The sequence below is a fragment of the Phaethon aethereus genome, assembly GCF_964289735.1.
Source record: "Phaethon aethereus genome assembly, chromosome: 1".
NCBI classification, from domain to species: domain Eukaryota; kingdom Metazoa; phylum Chordata; class Aves; order Phaethontiformes; family Phaethontidae; genus Phaethon; species Phaethon aethereus.
Window position 1 is genome coordinate 141423924 of NC_138575.1, and position 23960 is coordinate 141447883.

Sequence of the window (23960 nt, forward strand, 5' to 3'; positions counted from 1 at the left end):
AATCTGCCCTCTTTTAGTTTAGAATCGTGCTGCTTCTACCCGTAAAATCCATACTAATTGACTTTTGAGGTGCTGGGAGAATATACTTATGGATCTATCACTGTGTGTCAGCCCTTTCTCCTATACATTGCCTAGACAGGACTAGTTTGTGCTGGCAGTGAAAGAACTATGATCTAGGTGGACTTTTGGTATGTCTCAGTGAAACCATTCCCAGAAGAGGGTAAAAGCTGTGAACACTTAAAATTTGTTTGTAATGATCCTGTAGAACTTTATAAAGACAAGGAGAAAATGTCTGAATAACCTAGGGGTAGCAGGAAGGGAGCTAGTGGTAAATGGAACAAGTTACAGTGTGAAACATTTCAGCACTGTCTTTACCACCTAGTGCATTATCTTTTAAAGCTTTGGAAAATACAAAGTCTATGAAAGAAATCACTACTAAAATTGAAGTTGTCTTCTAAGTCATTCTAGAAAAACGTTTTCTCTGACTGACTTCATGTAACTGGCTGTGCCTGAAGAAGCACTATGCAGGATAAAACTGGTAGGAATGGAGCAGTACATTGTGTTTTATAATTTGGAGAGAAATAGAAATCCCCCCCCACATGACACATTACAGCTCATCAGCATATCACCGTCACCTGTTTGTAGTATACTCCTTTTATAACCATTATACAGTCAGATTTGGCAGTAGCCTGAAATCATATATAACTCTGCAGTAGGTTCTACTTCATCTGTGGCTTAAGAACTGAGTTTTTTATTTTATAGCAAATTAGTTCTGTCTCCAGTGTTCAGTCTAGCTTCTTGCAAGTGAGCCAAAAAATTCCCACCATAACGCACAGCAAATGGACTATGCCAGTGGTACACAGTCTGCATGTGTAAACATACCACTTGTTGTACTGAACAAGGCTAAGGGATACAGGTCATGAACCCTATTAAAAGCTGCAAATTTTCTCATGGAGTTTGAAGTACTGTGGACTGACATTAAGTACTTTTACCTTAAGAGAGTTCACAACAGAAGGCAGCGACTGACACATTCTCCAAAAGCTTCACTGAAGATCTCCTAACTGGACATGATCGTGATGTTGTGCCATTTGCACTCTGAAAGATAATTACTATTAGCTTCTTATCTACACATTCTTTTTTTGGTGGCTTCAACACACCTATTAGGAGGAGGGGGGAGAAAAATTATCTTTGTCAGCCTTCCTTAACTTTCTTAACAACATGCAGGGAAAAAAAAAATCCTTCAAACTTTTTTTATTTCTTGTGCAAACTCAAAATACAAATACTGAATCACAAACAGAAAACAAACAGAAAAACAGAATGGCAAAATGTCACAGGGTCTTCATTTTACCTACTTTTCCCATGGGAAGAACACAGTATGTGTTCATAACTGGAGTAAAATTAGGTTGTCTCATAAATTTATTGAATCAAACAGGTATATACATCATTGAATCAATAAAGACAATGTAGTACTAGAAACATGCTTGAGAAATAATGTGTGAACAGGTACTAAGGCAAGTCAAGTCCATAAAAATGATTCCATATTCAGGCAGAGACTTGTAATGATTAAGAGTTTTGAGAAGGACTCTGTCAACTATATATTTCTCCAGAAAGGAAAGTAAAGGTGCGATTTGAAAGTTTGCTTACTAGCAGTTTATATGTGTATCAGAACCTGAATGTAATGTGCTGGGTGTTCTTACTTTTTATTCTGAAAAGAGTACAGCAAATGGATGTTAGACAGAAACAAATTCATTTAAACAACGTGAAGGATGTTTCCAAAAGTAACATTCTCTTTTCATAGAATATAGCATGACTACTTTGACTGCAAGATGGGGACTGGAGGAACAAAGTCCATCCCAGAGTAAGAGAAGATCAGGAACGAGACCACCTGAGGATCCTGAACATCCATAAGTCTATGAGACCTGACAAGATGCATGCCACAGTCCTGCAGGAACTGGTTGATGTAGTTGCCAAGACACTCTGCATGGTATTCAAAAAGTCCTGGCAGACAGGGGAAGTCCCTGGAGACTGGAAACGGGGAAACGTTGCACCCATTTTTCACAAGGGTCAAGAGAAATGAGGACCCTGGGAACTACTGTCCTGTCAGCCTCACCTCTGCGCCTGGGAAGATCATGGAACAGATCCTCCCAGAAGCTAGGCTAAGGCTCGTGGAGGAGATGGAGGTGATTCGAGACAAGCAGCATGGCTTCCCCAAGGGCAAGTCCTGCCTGAACCAACCTAGTGGTCTTCTGTGATGGAGTGACTACATCAGTGGACAAGGGAAGAGCTACCAATGTTGTCTATGTGGACTTCTGCAAGGCCTTTGACACGGTCCCGTGCAATATCCTTCTCTTTAAACTGGGGAGAGATGGATTTGATGGGTGGACTGTTGGGTGGATGAGGAATTGGTTGGATGGTCACATCCAGAGGGTGGTGGTCAATGGCTCAATGTCCACATGGATATCGGCAATGAGCGGTGTCCCTCAGGAGTCCGTATCAGGACCAGTACTCTTCAATGACATAAAGAGTGGGGTTGAGTACACCCTCAGCAAGTTTTCAGATGGCACTAAGCTGAGTGGTGTGATTGCAATGCCTGAGGGACAGGATGCCATCCAGAAGGAGCTGGACAAGCTTGAGAAATGGACCTGTGTGAACCTCATGAGGTTCATCAAGGCCAAGCGAAGCGTCCTGCCTCTGGGTTAGGGCAACTCTCGGTATCAATGCAGGCTGGGGGATAAAGGGATTGAGAGCGGGCCGGTCGAGAAGGACTTGGGGGTACTGGTGGATGAAAAGCTGGACATGAGACTGCAGTGTGTGCTCACAGCCCAGAAGGCCAATCGTATCCTGGGCTGCATGCAAAGAAGCGTGGCCAGCAGGTCGAGGGAGGTGATTCTGCCCCTCTACTCTGCTCTGGTGAGACCCCACTGGGAGTACTGTATCCAGCTCTGGAGCCATCAGCATTGACCTGTTGGAGCGTGTCTAGAGGAGTGCCACCAAAATGATCAGAGGGATGGAACACCTCTCCTCTGAAGAAAGGCTGAGAGAGTTGGGGTTGTTCAGCCTGGAGAAGAGAAGGCTCTTGGGAGACCTTATTGCAGCCTTCCAGTACTTAAAGGGGACCTGTAAGAGAGATGGGCACAGACTTTTGGCTGAAGATGTCCCTGCTCATTGCAGATGGGTTGGACCAGATGGCCTTTAAAGGTCCTTTCCAACCCAAACTATTCTATGGTTCTATGATTGTATGATTCTTTGAAATAAATCTCCTGTTTATTCCCCACCATTTTTTGGAAAGCCAGATAAAAATTTTTAAGCCACCTAAGATTTTTTTTTTCCTAAATGCAAACAAAGATACCTGTCAGGTGTCACATGTTCTTATCCTCACTCAGATCAAAGAATAAGTATCACAGTTATAAAAATACCAATGTCACACAACAACTTGTGCTGAGCAGGTGCTTCTCTCTCTCTCAGCTAGAAGTCCCTGTATTACACAAGCTGAAGTAGAACAGGTAGGCCAGTCAAGAAGGACTTGAGGGTACTGGTGGATGAAAAGCTGGATATGAGACTGCAATGTGCAGTCACAGCCCAGATGGCCAGCCGTAACCCGGGCTGCATCCAAAGAACTGTGGGCAGCAGGTCAAGGGAGGGGATTCTGTCCGTCTGCTCTGGTGAGACCCCACTGGGAGTCCTGCATCCAGCTCTGGAGCCCCCAACACAGGAAAGACATGGACCTGTTGGAGTGGGTCCAGAGGAGGGCCACCAAAATGATCAGAGGGATGCACACTTGTCCTACAAGGACAGGATGAGAGAGTTGGGGCTGTTCAGCCTGGAGAAGAGAAGGCTCCAGGGACACTTTATTGCAGCCTTCCAGTACCTAAAGGGGGCCTATAGTAAAGATAGGGACAGACATTTTAGCATGGCCTAGTGGTAGGACAAGGGGTAACGGTTTTAAACTAGAAGAGAGTAGATTCAGACTAGATATAAGGAAGAAATTTTTCACAATGAGGGTGGTGAAACCCTGGCACAAATTGCCCAGGGACATGGCAGATGCCCCAACCCCGGCAACATTCAAAGTCAGGTTGGACGGGGCTCTGAGCAACCTGATCTAGTTGCAGATGTCACTGCTTGCTGCAGGGGGGACTGGACTAGGCGACCTTTAAAGGTCCCTTCCAACCCAAACCATTCTATGGTTCTGTGATTCTATGATTTCATATTCATGGTTACAATAACAAGAGAATTTGAACCACTAAAACTAGTTAAAGAAAAGAAACATTAAACAAAGAATTCCGTGCTTTTTTTTCTTTTAAGTTTTTTTGTCCTATACTGATTTCCATATGTGAAATAAAAATCAGTAATGTGACTTCAAATCTCAAATTTTACTTGCTGAAATATCATAATTCTCCACAGTTCACTTTTTGGGCTCAGCAGCCTGCTAGTGAAATGTTGAATAAAAAAACCCAACCATATAATTTATAATCTATTTGAAATAACAAATGTTTACCACATATGGGGACTAGCATGTTTTATTCCAACTACACTTTAACTCCAAGTTAAGTAAAATGTGAATGAAAACAGTTTGAAATATTTTATCAAGTATGCTCTTTCTAGAATTATTTCAATACTTTAAGGTAGGCTGAAATTGCATGAAAATTCTTTAAACAGCAGTGGACCTGTGATCTAAAGAGCTACTTACAGGACTGGAGAAACCCAGATGACTGTGAGAAAAATACCTCAGAACCATACAGTAGAACTGAACAGAGAAACTGCCTTCCTTTACAATCAGAAAAGAAATTTAAAGATTCAGCAAAACTGAAAGGGAAACTATCCAGCATTCTTCTTTAGACAATATATGGTGTTCAGCATCTGGACAGAGTGAGAGAAGGAACTAGGAATACGTGAGTGAAATATTGCAGGTACTTCTTCCTCTTGCAATTTGCTGAATTACTAAATCTGGACCTGTGTTTTAGGGAAAGATATTTAATCTTCCAAAACCAAATTTTTTTGAGAGAAACTCCTGTATGTATCATTGTAAAATTCTATACCTCACTTTCATGTAGTGTGTATAAAGAACTTAATGAATCTTTGAATTTATAAGTTCTATGTAGAAATTCTTTCACCATTGGACTATAAGAAAAAAACTGTGAAATATATTTTGAGAATACTGATAGATTATAAAAAAATGACTGAAGATAAGATTACCTTCTATTCCCAAGCTTCATTTTCTGTGGATGATTTTTTATCCCATACAGTTATGATGGACAAAATAAATGGTATTGAATAAGAAAAAAATCTACCTAATAAAACTCAGCTTTTTAAGAAGAAATTTCAGGATCTATTTTCTGTTTGTTACAGGTCTGTAGCCACTTATGCCCAAAGACATTAAAATATTAACATATTTTGACAACTTTTCATTACTTTGTAACTGAAAGGTGAACTGTCTATTGACTTTTCAAGGCAGTAATGAAATTTCATTATGAATCTTTGGAAAAGTGTTAAAGTATATGAAGGTGTAGTAAAATCAAGTGTTTTGAACTGTGTCATTTTCTGTAGTTCTCAGGGCTTATATTAACTTTGGGAAACATCATTCTGTCTTCGCAATACCTGCAGTAAAACGAAAAATATTATTTGTTTTTTGGTAATTGCCCAGGTTATTTATCACATGATACAACAGAACAGACTGTCTATAATTCCTTAATTGGTCTTGAAATCTGTGTAATAAAAGTTGTACACTATTTTTCTGTATCTTTTAAAAAGAGACTTGCAATTAGACAACGCTTTTGAATATTTGGAAACGTTAACGTATTTTCATGCTAATATTTTTGTCTTAATGTACTCATGCTGAAAAGAAGTTTAATATTCTCTATGTATTGCAAGGTGATGTCTTTTACACTAGGTGTCTTATTAGCATTTGTAAATTTATCATAAAGAATGAATAAGAGATATTCTGCACAGACAGTGCTAGCTTTGTTACCTAATGTATTGCCTTTTATGACAAATCATTGGAAGTAATTTGTCATCTACTATTTCATCCAATAGGTAGTTCATATATAAAAATACATATGGTAAAACAAAAGCCTTTCAGAAAAAAATCATGCACATTACATTTTAGTTATCATGCCTAACAACATGGTTTTAGCAACCAAAATTTTTCTGAACATTAATTATCTGCTTTATTTGTAAACATGTTACCTCTTCAGAAAATCACATTATTTATTAAAATAATAACATGACAAAAACTGTGAAATAAATTATTTGGTACAGCTTTTTTGCATCCATCGGGAATCCTGTATTAGAAAATTATCTAGTGTTTTATCTTTAGATCATGTGTTTCTCCATTTAAAAAAGCTCAAAGAATTATCCATGTCATAGGTGCAATAACAGAAATAATAACTTTGTTACTTGAACAGGAAATTTGCGTGCTAGATATGGATTCTGTTAAGCATGAGCTTCAAACTGAATTTTATTTTATCCATACTATATATATATGTTTTTTATATATATATATATATTAAAAAAAACCCCATAATAGTATTAGAAGTATTCCTCCTTGATTTAACCAACATTGGCTTATTCTGGTTTATATTCTTTAATACATAGTGATAACACAGCCATGGGTTATGGAAAAGTTACATAGCTTTGCAGTCAAAGATCATATCAGATATATTAATGGTGGGCAAGCTGATGCAGTTCTTGTCTCTTCCATCCAGCCACTGAATTTGTACTTTGTTTTCTTTCCCAAATGTCTGGGCATATCCTACTTTAGCAATCCAAGGGCTGTGGTTCTGTTCTGTGTTACAAAACAAAATGAAACAAAAGGGTCGCCATCTGGAACGTGCTTCTGTAAACCAGAATTAATGTTCACTTTTCACATGCTCTCTGCTGGCACCTTGCATGACTGTCACATCTAAGTGTTTGTCACAGAGCACAGACACAATATTTTGAACACTTTACAGAGGGGTTGCTTTTAATTATCTGGTGCTCTGAATGGTAGCTGAGGGATTAGACTGTGTTCATTTCTCTTGCATGGTTAGCAGTACCTATGTAATTTCAAACTAGGCCGTAACGCCTGGCCATGCTGGGGCTACAGTTGGTCATGCATGCCATGGTGTTTGGAGCTTCGCTGTCTTCTGTTTACTTCCATGTGCAACCAGTGCTTCGGCTTGATGTACCAAGAGTGATTACCGACTTTCTAGTAATGTACCTCTCCAATGATACTTGGGGAGTGTTGAAGCATATCTGCTGCTCACATGATCATACATCACAGTCTGAAAAACTTAGCAGTGGATGTCAGAGCCTTTGTTCTGAAGCATATTTTGTTTTGGGATTTGATTTGCTTTGAGAATAGGAAGCTGAATAATAAGAAATTGTGCCACACCCATTTGAATTTTGGTTAGTATTTTTGTGGTTTTGGGATGGGTTTTTTTTCTTTTTCTCTGTGATCTTAAGCTTACTACTTACTGTGTTGTGGAGAAGCACGATTCTTCAGTTCTCTTTCTTTGAACCTTTGAGGCAGAATGGAAGTGAAGCTAGTGGTATAAGTGTAGGGGCAGATTGAATAGCATTTGCAACAGCGATTACAGAGTAATAATAAAGAGCCTTTAGCCTCCAGTAAAATTATAAGCAGCAACAAAAAGAGTTGAAAAAATGTGTGTTTGCTTTGCTTAGCTGGTAGCATTCTGAAGCAAGGGCTGAAAAAAAGAGATAGGTAGTAGGAATTATTTCCATAGAAAATACCAAGAACTGAAACTGAGAAAAAGTAAGTACAGAGTTTTGTTATCAGGTTCTTTGTGTTCCTTACTGCTGAAAGTCACTTATGAGAGTTTCAGTTTGTCTTCGTTCAGCTTTACAAGCAGTTCCTGAGGTCAGGTTGCAAAAAACTTCAATGATAGATGAATATTTTAAATAAATGATTTGACAAACAGATGTTTGCTAGAAAGTTGTTATTCCCAAGTTCTAGTAAAATCCACTTCAAGAACACTTTCCTTAAACAGATCAGTCTGGAAAAGCAAGTATTGTTCACTCCCTAAGGAAAATACAAAAATGTCAAAACCATAGCTATCATGCTTATCAAGTCTCCATTTTTTGAAAGATTACATAAATATTTGAGGAAGATCATTGCAATTAAAATGAAGGATTGCTACTGTGACTAGCAGTATTTTCTAGAATTAAATAAATACTTCATTTTTTTGTATAAAGTGCATAATTTTGAGGTATTTCCAGATGCATTCTCCTGTGCTGAAATATAGTAGCTCTGGCAACGGCCAAGCAGTAACAGTCACATAGAATCTCAGAAATATCCTAGTAAAATAACATTTTAGTCAGCCTGTAGGAGACATATTTTTTTTGAGAACTCTGGGTTGTATTATATCCATTATAGTATTATTTCTTTAATTCATTCTGAGTAAAAAGTAAAATGTAATTTTATTTCCTTTCAGAAACAAGGAGTTGAGATGAACTCTTTTGCATTCAAGACTGTATTTGCTTCTTTTTAGATGAATATCCAATACTTATTTAAATTAATGATGTCTTAAAATGTGTTCACCAACATGCATATCTCACTAAAATCATAAGACAAACAACATTTAAAAACTGGAAGTCCAACAAAGAATGACTTAAAATCTCTCTCTCCCTCATGTGCAAAATCACCAGCTTTTCTTTACGTTTTACAATGCCTGCACATGGTAAGCAAAAAGATTTTTCAAAACAGGAGTATTTTGAAAAGCATAAAGCAGTGCGATCATAAGACTAGAATGGGCTTCAAAAGGTCAGTTGATTCATTCTCCTTCCCCAAAGCAAGATTAACTATACTTTTGTCATTCTCTAAAAACAGTTATCTTGCTCATGGCTAAAGATACCCGGTGACTAAGGTTAGGTAACATGCCTTAGTAACAGATTCAGGCAATTTAGTATTATGAATAATCTGACAGTGTCTAACCTGTGTATTGTGACAATCAAGCAGCATAGTATTTTCCTTGCAGAGGAGTATGATTACTATTTCTTGCATGACTGAAATGTTGTACCTAAGATTTTTATGTTAATACACTGTCCTTTGCTTGCCTACCTTTCTGTCTCTTGTCCATGTCATAGGATCAGTTTGGATTGGAAGGGACCTTTAAAGGCCATCTGGTCCAACCCCCTGCAGAGAGCAGGAACATCTGCAACTAGATCAGGGTGCTCAGAGCCTCGTCCAACCTGACCTTGAATGTTGCCAGGGATGGGGTATCTACCACCTCTCTGTGAAACCTGTGCCAGGGTTTCATCACCCTCATTGCAAAAAATTGCTTCCTTAGATCTAGTCTAAATCTACCCTCTCTTAGTTTAAAACCATTACCCCTTGTCCTATCGCAACAGGCCCTGCTAAAAAGTCTGTCCCCATCTTTCCTATGGGAAAGTACTTCCTTGAAGTATTGGAAGGCTGCAATATGTTTTCCCTGGAGCCTTCTCTCCTCCAGGCTGAACAACCCCAACCTCTCTCATCACAGGAGAGATGCTCCACCTTCCTGATCATTTTTGTGGCCCTCCTCTGGACTCGCTCCAACAGGTCTGTGTCATTCCTGTTCTGCGGACTCCAGAGCTGGACGCAGGACTCCAGGTGGGGTCTTACCAGAGTGGGGTAGAGGGGCAGAATCACCTCCCTCAACCTGCTGGCCACGCTGCTTTTAATGCAGCCCAGGATATGGTTGGCCTTCTGAAATGTCCTTCATTTCATGTCTGGTACCCCTTCAATCTGTTTGTCCCCATCATAATATGTTAACAGATGTTTCATGTTGTAATACTGAGCTGTGACCCTCCAATTTCTAGAAGTCAGCTCTATGATGAGCTGTATCAGTTCATTGATTCAGCTGGAAAATAATAAACTTATTTTAAGTTTTTGGTGTTCATTTCCAGCTGGAACAATAATGACATTTCTGTTTGTGCAAGAGATTACCAAATGATACACCAGACAATTTTGCATCTGTTTACATCTCTCTTGGAAATAATTTCTTTAACAAAAATGAAAAATAAAGTCTGTCAGCTCCAGTGGAAGTCCCATGTAATATTGTTTTCCAATTAAGAGAAAAAAAGGATAAGAAGGAAAGGAAGGAAGAAGGAAATGTAAGAAATACTCAGAGCTTTTTGTTTACAAATATTAAACACTATACCGGTAAGTACCAGAAGAAGAAATCTTATTAATACATGCAAAAAAATGAATAGTAGAGCAGAAAATCTTATGGAAGTGTTGAAACACAGATGATTACAAAAATCTGTAGGTGAACCTCTAAATCTTTTCCCATTTTCTCCTTTAAACTGTATGAAACCTGAATTTTATTATTTTATTTTTAGTTTGCTTTTTCTTTGAACCTTTAGCTTCATCACAGCTACACTGAATATTATTAGATGACCTTGCTCAAACAGTATAGCCTCTTGAAAACCCAAAAGACAATCATCAAGCAGAAGGTATCGCAGTGCTGCAAAGCGATTCCTTAGTTCAGTTCTATTTTGTTGCTTTTTGTTTGTTTTTTCTTCTCTATAACCTTAGGGGGGTGAGTATTGGGATTTTTTTTGGAGGCTGTCTTTTTTTTCATCTCAGGATCTGGGAAGCATACTAGAAGTACTAGGGTGTCTGGTATTATGTGAAGCTCTGCAAAAGTTTCATTAATACCAACAATACCATTCTCACTTCAGTGCCTGGTGAAATGACAAAGATTATTGAAAAACACTTGAAAAGCAATGCAGTCATCGGTCAAAGCCAACATGGATTCATGCCTTACTAACTCAATATTCTTTTCCTACAAGGTTACCTACCTAGTGTCAGAAGGGAATGCAGCAGATGTGTTTTGTTTTGTTTTTTATTTTAACAAAGCTTATGATGCTGTATTTTGTAGTGTCTTTCTAGACAATACGTCCAGCATACAGATAGACATGTTGTTGCGTTAAGAGGCAGATGCCCAAAGTCAGCGTTAGTAGTCAGGTTGCGCTCAGCCTCTTTTATTGGACTCTCACGGGTCCGGATGCACTACTATCACACGACCTGCTCAGCTGGACACCTCCTGAACTAACACGGCCGCACTCAGAGGTACGGTCGCGTTCAGGGACAACACACACATGGCTGAGTCGATCAATAGTGCGATTTATTGAAGCAACAGATACACAGGTTCTTTGGATTGCCGGTGATAAATTCACTGTCTGCAAAGCACGTGCAGTTAATTACAGTCAGGTTACACACGTGTGGGGTGATGAAACAACTCTATAGAGATTCCTAAAGTTCCCGGGAGTCCACTCACGATAGCCAAGTGTTCAAGTCTTACCCAAGGGCGTCCCAATGGGGGGAAAGAGAGGGTCAGCCCGTCAGCAGATCCTAAAGGTCGGGAGTGATGGTGTCTTCCCTGACATCCAGCTCTTTTCACACTATTTTATAGTGTTTTACTTTGCAGGTGGAACTTGAGTGACTCTAGTCATACATACCCTTATCAGGATTGATACGAAATTCTCTCACTTTGCGTTTAAAGGTACAGACTAGGAAAAATTCAGCGCGCACGCTCATTGAGGAGTGGTCACACCTTGGGAGGTGGGTAACTTTTGAGAGGGGTGTGCGTTTTAGTATTATAATGATTATAATATTACAATAAGCAAAGTTCACTCCAAGTACAGCATTTCATCAAAGTTGACAGGTCACTGACCCAGGGCATCAAATGTGCAGCTTGTTAATGTACACACTGTGTACCTTTAAATTCCCTTGTTCACAGAGCGTGGCCACGATGTCCCCACTCTGCTCCACCCTCCATGCAATTTCTTCCAGAGTCAGCACACCAAGTTCCCCTGATGTTGCCAACATCTAGGGTTGCCTAGAGAATTGCCATGGTACAGACTCAGTGTACATTAGCTACGTTCCACCTTGTCTCAATGCTGTTCTTAGAGTGTAAATTTCTAAATTGCCCCTCAGCGATTATTCCACACATGTACACAACACAATGATGAACAATTGATTCGAGTTCAAAGAGTTGTAGTAAATGGGGTAATATATGACTGGTTGCCAGTCACTCGTGGTGTTCCCCAGGGCTCAATTTTAGGAACATTTCTCTTCAATGTTTTTATTAATGACCTGGCCACAGGAGTTGAGTGTAGACTAATTTTGCCTATGATACTAAATCAGGAAGAGCCATTGATTATCTCGTGGGTAGAGAGGCCTTACAGAGAGTTCTTGGTAGCTTAGAGAGCTAGGCTATCACCAACTATATGAAATTTAACAAGGACAAATGCCAGATTATTTACCTGAGTGGGTATAATCCTCGATGTATGCATAGATTGGAGGACAAGTGGCCAGAGTGCAGTGCTGCAGAAAAGGCTCTGGGAGTTTAGGTTGATGGAAAACTCAATATGAACCAAGAATGCCCTGGTGTCCAAAATGGCCAACCACACCCTGGGGTACATTAAGCACAGTATAGTTAATTGGTCAAAAGAAGTGGTTGTCCTTCTATACTCAGCATTGGTGCAGACTCACCTCGAGTACTGTCTGCAGTTTTGGGCTCCACAATACAAGAAGGATATGAAAATCCTAGAATGCATCCAAAGGAGGGCAACAAAGATGGTGAAAGAATTAGAAGGCATGACTTACGAGGAGCAGCTGAGGATATTAGGTTTGTTCAGTTTGGAGGAGACCTCATTGATGTTTACAACTTCCGCATGACAGGTAGCAGAGACGGAGGTGCTGCTAGCTTCTCTCTGATGTCCTGTGACAGCACATGAGGGAATAACTTAAAGCTGCACCAGGGGAAGTTCACATTGGATATTAGGAGAAGGTTTTTCACTGAGAGGATCATCAAGCACTGGAACAAGCTCCCCAGGGAAATGGTCATGGCACCAAGCCTCTCGATGTTCAAGAAGAGCTTGGACAATACTGTTAAATGTATGGTTTAACTTTTAGGTTGCCCTGTGTGGAGTCAGGAGTTGGACTCAATAATCCTCATGGGTCCCATCCAACTCAGGATATTCTATGATTATATAAAAAAAACTTTAAAAAGGATGTAATTAAAGCTACTAGAACTGGTTTTGGCAGTGTATGCTCTTTCATTTCTGTAGTTCAAAGAAAAATTTCCCTATGTTTCATTTGTATAGAAACTTTTGTGATAATAACTGTAGTGCCCTGCTGGTCAAAACAGCAGCCCACCTAAGCAAATAGTCTGTCTGCAACCATGTCATTTAGAAGGACCTATTTAGGAACACCAAAATTTTCTAGCTGTTTTTTCAGCTACCCTGGGCTTACTATCAATACTATAGATAGAATAGACAATACATCCCTACATTGTCCTTTTACTGTCTATTTACAGCACTCCTATTCAGAAATTTAATCCCTTTTGAACCTTCTCTTCCTGCCTCCACAATCTGCTGTATCAGTGAATTTCACAGGTTTAACACGCACTGTATTAAAAAAGACATTTTCTTAACAAAAAAATACTATTTTAGGTAGATACCCTGCTAGGTTCAATGCACATCATCTACTTCTAGTGCTATATTTGATGCACGGCAGTTCTGCATTAACTTTACCCACTGACTTTTTGGTTTTGCAAGCTTCACTCATGCCCTCTGTCACCCTTCTCTCTCTACAGAGAGTCACAGCCTTTTTATTCCCTTCTTGAAAGGTAAATTCTTCATCATCTTTTTGTCAAACTGATAAGTTTCCACAAAACATATTATTATTGTTAATCAGTATTTGAAAATCTGACATCCACAACTCAGATTGACATTACCCAGATGAAAACATGCTTTCCAATTAAATGATTTTCATAGCCTGTGTGTAAAATCTACCACATTCCAGTTCCTAACTTCCTCTTATGCCTTTTCAGGTTTTCTTTTCGTTTTTTTTCTTTTTTTTTCTTTCTTTTTTCTTCCTTTTGCTTGATCTAACACAAAGACCTCAAAACTATGTAAACAATGTTTTAATGATGCACACAAGAGATTGTTGTAATTTTTCAGTGACAATATTGGAATGTCACAGTAGAATTTGATCACAAATGAACACAGATTAGACATCACCACTGCAGGTTGTCGGTAAGATTTTCCTTTTACTGATGTCTGATTAACACTTAAATTGTTTCACACCATTAGTTGCCTAGGATTTAGTGATCATTAGTGGGTCTGAAAAGGAAGAAGATAAAAGGAAGCTTTGTTTTCAATTCAGAGGATGGTTTACTTTTTCCATGCAGGGTCATCTACCACTAAAGAGGTGTGTGGTGTTGATTAAAGTTTCATTTTATGCATCATTATGTTCTGTTATGAATATTAATGGAAGTTTCAAGTTAGGCAGGGTATTCTTCAGTTTCTCCTGTGCATTTAATGGTGTTGTGCATCTGCATAAGTTGGATGTAGCTTGCTTTATTGATACTGTTCACACTCATTTCCACCATCAGCTGCATTTTAGTGCTGTGCTCTGGATTTACTTATGTCTTATTTACTTATGTATTTTGAACACCCTTGGGTAGTTATAATACCTCTATTGCTACTTCTGGGGAACATTGTTTCGGTTTTGTCTAAGGTTGGCAAGCGATTTAAGAATATCACCCGGAGATCTGCCCCAAGGCTGGATAGTTATGAATGGCAGGGTGTGTGGAACAGCATGGGCAAATGCCTGGGGCGGTGGGCACCTCCGGTGTTTTGGAACTTCTCTCCCGAACAAGTGCAGAATCCTGATAAACTAGCAGAATATCTGGAAGAAGTATGCTGTCAGCCTGGCAGCTCCAAGGAGACACAAATCATTGCCATGTGCTGGGGCCTGGCCCATGCCTACCGAGCTCTATTTAACACTGTGCAAAGGGGTCTGATGGCAATGTGGCAGGCACTGTGACTACTCCAACCCCTGCAACAGGCACTGTAGCTACTCAGACTGTTGCAGCTGAACCAGAGAACCAGCCAGTATCAGTTGCCCCTGTACAAAAGAAGAAATCTTGGAAGCGGAAGTCAGCTCGTTTAGTAAGGGAGGAGGAAGATTCTGCTAAGAAGGAGCCAGAGGAAGAGAGTGAGGAGGCAGAGTGCTCTGAAGCAGGGCCATCACAAGCACGGAAGAGGGAAGAGAGCAGGTCATCGCTTGAAGAGGAGGAAGAGGAAGAACTCGTAAAAGAGACGGTAACTACCCGATCTCTATCACTGAGTGAACTGCGAGATATGCGAAAGGATTTCAGCAGTCGTCCAGGTGAGCACATTGTCACCTGGCTGCTCCGATGCTGGGATAATGGGGCCAGTAGCCTGGAATTAGAGGGTAGGGAAGCCAAGCAGCTGGGATCCCTTTCTAGGGAAGGGGGCATTGACAAAGCAATTGGAAAAGGTGCACGAGTCCTCAGCCTCTGGAGACGACTCCTGTCGGGTGTGAAGGAAAGGTACCCCTTCAAGGAAGATGTTCTATGTCACCCAGGCAAGTGGATCACCATGGAGAAAGGGATCCAGTACCTGAGGGAGCTAGCTGTGCTGGAAGTGATTTATGGTGACTTGGACAATGGACAATCATCCAAAGATCCAGATGAAGTCAATTGCACGCGACCTATGTGGCGGAAGTTTGTACGGAGTGCACCATCATCATATGCCAACTCATTAGCAGTAATGGCCTGGAAGGACGGAGAGAGACCAACGGTGGATGAATTGGCTGGCCAACTCCGGCAATACGAAGAAAGTCTCTCTTCCTCCCTACGGGCCTGCGTCTCTGCTGTAGAGAAACTGTCCCAGGAGTTCCGGCAATTCAAAGAGGATATGCCCTACCCTCCACCCGTACGGACCAGTGTCTCAGCCATTAGGAGTAAGCGCTCTTCTGTTCAAGAGAGAGGATATAGAGGATACACACCGCGAGCCACCCTGTGGTTTCAATTGCGTGACTACGGAGAGGACATGAGGAGGTGGGATGGAAAACCTACCTCGACCCTAGAGGCACGAGTACGTGAGCTGCAAGGGAAAACAATTACAAAAGGGCGTTCATGTTCCTCCAGAAAAATCGTCGCTCCACTTTCCAGTGGGCAGTTCCCCAGAAAGAATAGAAGAGCTGATCTCACCTCTGATCCTCTTGAGGGGACTTCTGATTCCTATTTACAAGAAGTGAGTAACGAGTACTATGAGCAGGATTAGAGGAGCCCTGCCTCCAGCCAGGCGGAGGAGAGGGATAACCGAGTTTATTGGACTGTGTGGATTAGATGGCCTGGCACATCAGACCCACAGGAATATAAGGCTTTAGTGGATACTGGTGCACAATGTACCTTAATGCCATCAAGCCATATAGGGGCAGAACCCATCTGTATTTCCGGAGTGACAGGGGGATCCCAACAGCTGACTGTGCTGGAGGCCGAAGTGAGCCTAACTGGGAATGAGTGGCAGAAGCACCCCATTGTGACTGGCCCAGAGGCTCCGTGCATCCTGGGCATAGACTATCTCAGGAGAGGGTATTTCAAGGACCCAAAAGGGTACCGGTGGGCTTTTGGTATAGCTGCCTTGGAGACGGAAGAAATTAAACAGCTGTCCACCTTGCCTGGTCTCTCAGAGGACCCTTCTGTGGTGGGGTTGCTCAGGGTCAAAGAACAACAGGTGCCGATCGCTACCACAACAGTGCACCGGCGGCAATATCGCACCAACAGAGACTCCCTGATCCCCATCCATGAGCTGATTCGTCGGCTGGAGAGCCAAGGAGTGATCAGCAAGACTCACTCGCCCTTTAACAGCCCCATATGGCCAGTGCGAAAGTCTAATGGAGAGTGGAGACTGACAGTAGACTATCGTGGCCTGAATGAAGTCACGCCGCCACTGAGCGCTGCCGTGCCAGACATGCTAGAACTTCAATATGAACTGGAGTCAAAGGCAGCCAAGTGGTACGCCACCATTGATATTGCTAACGCGTTTTTCTCGATCCCTTTGGCGGCAGAGTGCAGGCCACAGTTTGCTTTCACCTGGAGGGGTGTCCAATACACCTGGAATCGACTTCCCCAGGGGTGGAAACACAGCCCTACCATTTGCCATGGGCTGATACAAACTGCACTGGAACAGGGTGAAGCTCCAGAGCATCTGCAATACATTGACGACATCATCGTATGGGGCAACACAGCAGAAGAAGTTTTTGAGAAAGGGAAGAAAATAATTCAAATCCTTCTGAAAGCTGGTTTTGCTATAAAACAAAGTAAGGTCAAAGGACCTGCACAAGAGATCCAGTTTTTAGGAATAAAATGGCAAGATGGACGTCGACAGATCCCAACAGATGTGATCAACAAAATAACAGCTATGTCTCCACCAACTAGCAAAAAAGAAACACAAGCATTTCTGGGCGTTGTGGGTTTCTGGAGAATGCATATTCCAAATTACAGTCTGATTGTAAGCCCTCTTTATCAAGTGACCCGGAAGAAGAACGATTTTAAATGGGGCCCTGAGCAACGACAAGCCTTCGAGCAAATTAAGCAGGAGATAGTTCATGCTGTAGCCCTTGGGCCAGTCCGAGCAGGACAAGATGTTAAAAATGTGCTCTACACGGCAGCCGGGGAGAATGGCCCTACCTGGAGTCTCTGGCAGAAGGCACCAGGAGAGACTCGAGGTCGACCTCTAGGGTTTTGGAGTCGAGGATATAGGGGATCTGAGTCCCGCTATACTCCAACTGAAAAGGAGATACTGGCAGCATATGAAGGAGTTCGAGCTGCCTCAGAAGTGGTTGGTACTGAAGCACAGCTCCTCCTGGCACCCCGACTGCCGGTGCTGGGCTGGATGTTCAAAGGGAGGGTCCCCTCTACACATCATGCGACTGATGCTACGTGGAGTAAGTGGGTTGCGCTTATTACACAGCGGGCTCGAATAGGAAACCTTAATCGCCCGGGAATCTTGGAAGTGATCATGGAATGGCCAGAAGGCAAAGATTTTGGAATATCACCAGAAGAGGAGGTGGCGCGTGCTGAAGAGGCTCCACCATATAATGAACTGCCAGAGAATGAAAGGCAATATGCCCTGTTTACTGATGGGTCCTGTCGTATTGTAGGCAAACATCGAAGGTGGAAAGCTGCTGTATGGAGCCCTATACGACGAGTCGCAGAAGCTGCTGAAGGACAAGGTGAATCAAGCCAGTTTGCAGAGGTGAAAGCCATCCAGCTGGCTTTAGATATTGCCGAACGAGAAAAATGGCCAGTACTCTATCTTTATACTGACTCATGGATGGTGGCAAATGCTCTATGGGGGTGGCTACAGCAATGGAAGCAGAGCAACTGGCAACGCAGAGGCAAGCCCATCTGGGCTGCTGAATTGTGGCAAGATATTGCTGCCCGACTAGAGAATCTGGTCATAAAAGTACGCCATGTAGATGCTCACGTACCCAAGAGTCAGGCCACCGAAGAACATCAAAACAACCATCAGGTGGATCAGGCTGCTAAGATTGAAGTGGCTCAGGTGGATCTGGACTGGCAACATAAGGGTGAATTATTTATAGCTCGGTGGGCCCATGACACCTCAGGCCATCAGGGAAGAGATGCAACATATAGATGGGCTCGGGATCGAGGGGTGGACCTGACCATGGACGCTATTGCACAGGTTATCCATGAATGTGAAACGTGTGCTGCGATCAAACAAGCCAAGCGGTTAAAGCCCCTCTGGTATGAAGGACGATGGTTGAAATATAAATATGGCGAGGCCTGGCAGATTGACTATATCACACTTCCACAAACTCGCCAAGGCAAGCGCTATGTGCTTACCATGGTGGAAGCAACCACCGGATGGCTGGAAACATACCCTGTGCCCCATGCCACCGCCCGGAACACTATCCTGGGCCTTGAAAAGCAAATCTTATGGCGACATGGCACCCCCGAAAGAATTGAGTCGGACAACGGGACTCATTTCCGAAACAACCGCATAGACACCTGGGCCAAAGACCACGGCATTGAGTGGGTGTATCACATCCCCTATCATGCACCAGCTTCCGGAAAAATTGAACGATACAACGGACTGTTAAAGACTACACTGAGAGCAATGGGTGATGGGACATTCAAACATTGGGATAAACATTTAGCAAAAGCCACCTGGTTAGTCAACACTAGGGGATCTACTAATAGAGCCGGCCCTGCCCAATCAAAACTTCTACGTACTGTAGAAGGGGATAAAGTCCCTGTGGTGCATGTGAGAAATATGCTGGGGAAGACAGTCTGGGTTACTCCTGCCTCAGGCAAAGGCAAACCCGTTCGTGGGATTGCCTTTGCCCAGGGACCTGGGTGCACTTGGTGGGTAATGCGGAAGGATGGGGAAGTCCAATGTGTACCTCAAGGAGACTTGATTTTGGGTGAAAATAGTCAATGATTTGAATTGTATTATGTTAATTGTTACACAATACAGTATGTCATTACTACTATGGTTGCTATCTACCATATCGATGGTATTACAGTAAGAATCACCCAGACTGATGAAGAATGAGCTTCACCGAAACTAAGCAACATGCAGCAGTGATGGAACCAGAACTGGCTTCAGCAGCTTGCGCCCAACAAATCCCTCGAGACCGACATCTTCGACCTGCAGATCATGGACATGGACCGTGCCAGATAACGATCCAACACCACATACCATCTCCCCTGCCCTGAGAGACTGCTATGATGGATGAAGCCCAGAGTCATGGACTGAATGAACTACACAGACATTTTAAAGTGATGGCCCATGGACTAAGAAAGTGATATCTGTGTGTATATATTAAAAGACAGGAAGAGTAATACTGAATAATTGGAATGTATTGAAAGTACAGGACCTGGGCATGACGTAAATGGTATGGAATAAGGGGTGGATACTGTCCTGGTTTCAGCCAGGATAGAGCTGGTTTTCTTCACAGAAGCCAGTGTGAGACTGTGTTTTGGATTTGGGATGAGAAACTGTTGATAATGTGCTGATGTTTTGGGTTGCTGCTGAGCAGTCAAGGACAGTCCAGCTTCTTGTGCTGGCCTGCCAGCGAGCAGGCTGGGGGTGCACGGGGAGCTGGGAGGGGACACAGCCGGGACAGCTGACCCAGACTGGCCAAAGAGATATTCCCTACCATACGACGTCATGCCCAGTACATAAACTGGAGTTGGCCGGGGGGCGGAAATCGCTGCTCGGGGACGGGCTGTCGATCGCCGGGTGGTGAGCAATTGCTGTATTGGGCATCACTTGTTCTTGTACATTCCTTTGTTGGTATTATCATTGTTGTTTCCTTCTTTCTTTCTGTCCTATTAAACTGTGTTTATCTCAACCCACAAGGTTTTTTTTCTAATTCTCTCCCCCACCCTACTGCGGGAGGGGGAGTGAGCGAGCGGCTGCGTGGTGCTTAGTTGCTGGCTGGGGCTAAACCACGACAATGCAGAACATGTGTCGACATACACAGGCACAGAATGAACGGTATAGTTCCAATTGTGTTACTGCCTCTGAGCTAAGGTGTGGTGTACGCTGTATTGGACTGGATCATCATGAGGTTGGATACTACTGATGTGAAGGCTATACTTAAGTGTAATATTTAGGTCTTCACTGTCAGTATGAAAGCAAAATGATCCTGTAAAATTATAATTAATATGTATGTTTTTAATGCAAAAACATACAGAGGTTAAATTACTTAAGGGTGTTGTGACAAAATCACAAATAAATGTATCTTGAGCTGGTGGGTTAGTCCATTAGCTTCTACTGCCTCCTTACTCTTATATGAACTGTATGACTAGTGTGGATTGTCTTTAAAAGATTTTATTTATTTTGTTCTGAAAGTAACAACAAACAAACGAAAAAATGTAATTAATTATTTCTTACAAGGCATCCAAAAAGAAAGGAAAATATTGTTGGTTTTTTCCTGAATTTCTACTAGAAATCTTGCTGTTGCCACAACACAAAGTTTCCAAAAAGAAGATCAAGACCTTGAAAGTTACAGGCTTTTTATTTATTCCTAGATGAAATATATTGACTATTGTCTTTACAGTTAGTTGGTGGTATGGTGGTGATGTGGAGGAAAGGTAGAGAGATTTTGTGAATTTTGTCACAGCAGTTTGGTCCAAGGGCTGTGAAAGGCTGTAACTGGAAAATTAGACAGACATTTAATACTTGCTATAAGTAACAGTTTGTTTGTGTTAACATTTTTTAAAGGAAATTTAGGAAGTGGTTGTTCAGTAGTTGGAAGAAATTGAAGAATATGATAACAAGTAAAGTCTACTGCAGACTGTTTAGCTCATGATGTTTTGGTTCAGTGGCTCTAGTAATGTGCTACATTAAACAAAAAATACACCTTGTAGTTCATGATATTGCTGGCACAGTGAGAAGCAAACAGTAGCACATAGGGACAGTTCACATACAACAGAACATTAATTGTATTTTTTTGATGTTGCTTGAAGCAAGGTTGCTTGAGGTCCTGACTCTCCAATGATATTTTGGAGTTATACAATAAAATACATGTTCCACATTCTTCTTCATCACCATCATACAAAAAAGACATACTTCTCAACTTCACCTTAGCTAATCTGTTTGGTAGTCATTATTGTGTGAACCCTCTAGGCACAGGAACCCCTTTTATTTTTTCAGAGTACAATAGAGCACAAACATTAATTGAGATGTTGATAAAACACAGAAGCATGCAATTTTGCTGTATGATTAATATGTGTCTTGTTGAGAGGTACATTCTTAAAAGTTCTTGAGATTGTACAGTAGCAACTAAAGCTAGGAGACTTTACTGAAGAATCCTGAATATTTCTAAAGAAAGGAAACATGAGAGTTTGCTGAAACTGTGTAGGTGAATATATGGGTATAGATAGCTGATATTTGGATTGAACTTGGTTCTGGGTTTGACTGAAACTCTGACAGAATTCGATGTATAGAAAAAGAGTGAGATTCTTACTGAGTGTTTCCAGAAGTTACTGCAGTGGAAATGTTGTGATATTAGAGTAACAATCTCAAATTGGAACCACAGTAGTGATTAAATATAACCACTTTCTTCTTGAAACAGAGCTTAGGAGAAGCATCTTCCAACCAATAAATGTAATGCAGATATATAACGGTTACTTTCCAATGTGAAAAGGATGTGTAATTTTGCCACTATGCATTCACTTTTTTTACCTGCGGTGATCACGAAACTATCCCACAGCCATTAAAAGTTGCTAGCTGTTGTTAGCTCTAATTTCAAAGCTTTTAGAGCAGAATATGGTTGTCAACGTACTTATGTCCACAGGCATAAAACATCTGTGCTGGAGAAGATGCCCATGTGTAAGCTAGAGTCTTAAGATTGTCTTATACACCACAGCACTGCTGCTAGGTTTCATATCCATAAAAACATAGTGCTGTAATTAATTTTCTAGTCGCATAAAGATTTGATTTGATTTAAGAAGCTGCAAGTCGTCTATGCTAAAGGTTATGCACCTCTATTTAAAGACAATTTTCACTTCCTACTATTGCTTTGATCAGCATCATTATAAGAAAGAATTAGGAGAAAAAATACTATTGTAAAATGCATGTTTAATTGTGACATATGCCATAGTATCTCTTTAGCAATTTCCTTTTAATTGCTGAACAAGGTGCAATAATTAAGCATTGAACTTGAAGCCCTTCATTTAGATTGTACTGTTTATTAAAGAGGTTATAGCACCATAGTGAGTGTTAGATTTTCTGCAGTCATGAACATTATTTTGACTTTAATGACAATTTTGAGGAAGCACTAAATTTTCCCTGGTTTTCTCTCTGGTGAAGACATGGAGAATAACTTTCATTTAACAGTGAATCCATCTCAAAAGAACCCTAATTTTTTCAGGCTAAATAAATAATGGAGGAAAAAGAGAACACAAATAGTAAAATATTTTGAAAGTCAGAAGCAGAGTACAAGTTCCTCAATTCCTTCCACCCAACCTTAGTCACTAACTTAGAGGAACTGCATGTGGTAGTCTTGACCTGTAAGGAAAGAGATAGGCTCATTCAGAGGTGGTTGAGATTGTCTGAGATCTGAATCATTCTAATTTTCCAACTAGGACTTTTAAGCCTATTGTGATTTGCCACAGAGATGTGCTGATCCAAAAGCAAGTAATAGTTGAATGATTCCAATCCCTCTGGCTCTGCTTTGCACTCTTGGATAATCTTTCCTACCCCTTTCCACCTGCTGGCACTGGCAGTGGTTTGATTCTGAAGCTATTTAGGGCACCAAATATTCGAGAAATTATTGACTTAATAACTTAACCAAGGGATCAGGCCCAGCCAGCATGGATTCATGAAAGGCAGGTCCTGCTTGACCAACCCGATCTCCTTCTATGACCAGGTGACCCATCTAGTGGGTGAGAGAAAGGCTGTGGATGTTGTCTACCTGGACTTTAATAAAGCCTTTGACAGGGTCTCCTACAGCATTTTCCTGGAGAAATTGGCGGCTCGTGGCTTAGACAGGTGCACTCTTCGCTCGGTAAAGAACTGGCTGGATGGCTGAGGCAAGAGAGTTGTGGTGAATGACGTTAAATCCAGCTGGCAGCCGGTCACAAGTGATGTTCCCCAGGGCTCGGTTCTGGGGCCGGTCTTCTTCAATATCTTTATCGACGATCTGGATGAGGGGATCAAGTTCTCCCTCAGTAAGTTTGCAGATGACACCAAGTTGGGCAGGAGTGTTGACCTGCTGGAGGGCAGGAAGGCTCTGCAGAGGGATCTGGACAGGCTGGATTGATGGGCAGAGGTCAGCTGTAGGGGGTTTACTAAGGCCAAGTGCCGGGTCCTGCACTTCGGTCACAACGATCCCATGCAACGCTACAGGCTTGGGGAGGAGTGTCTGGAGAGCTGCCAGGTGGAAAAGGCCCTGGGGGTGCTGGTTGACAGCCGGCTGAACATGAGCCAGCAGTGTGCCCAGGTGGCCAAGAAGGTCAACCGTGTCCTGGCCTGTATCAGAAATAGTGTGGCCAGCAGGAATAGGGAAGTGATGGTACCCCCCTGCCCACCACTCGACCCTTGTGAGGCCGCACCTCAAATCCTGAGTTCAGTTTTGGGCCCCTCGCTACAAGAAGAATATTGAGTTGTTGAAGCATGTCCAG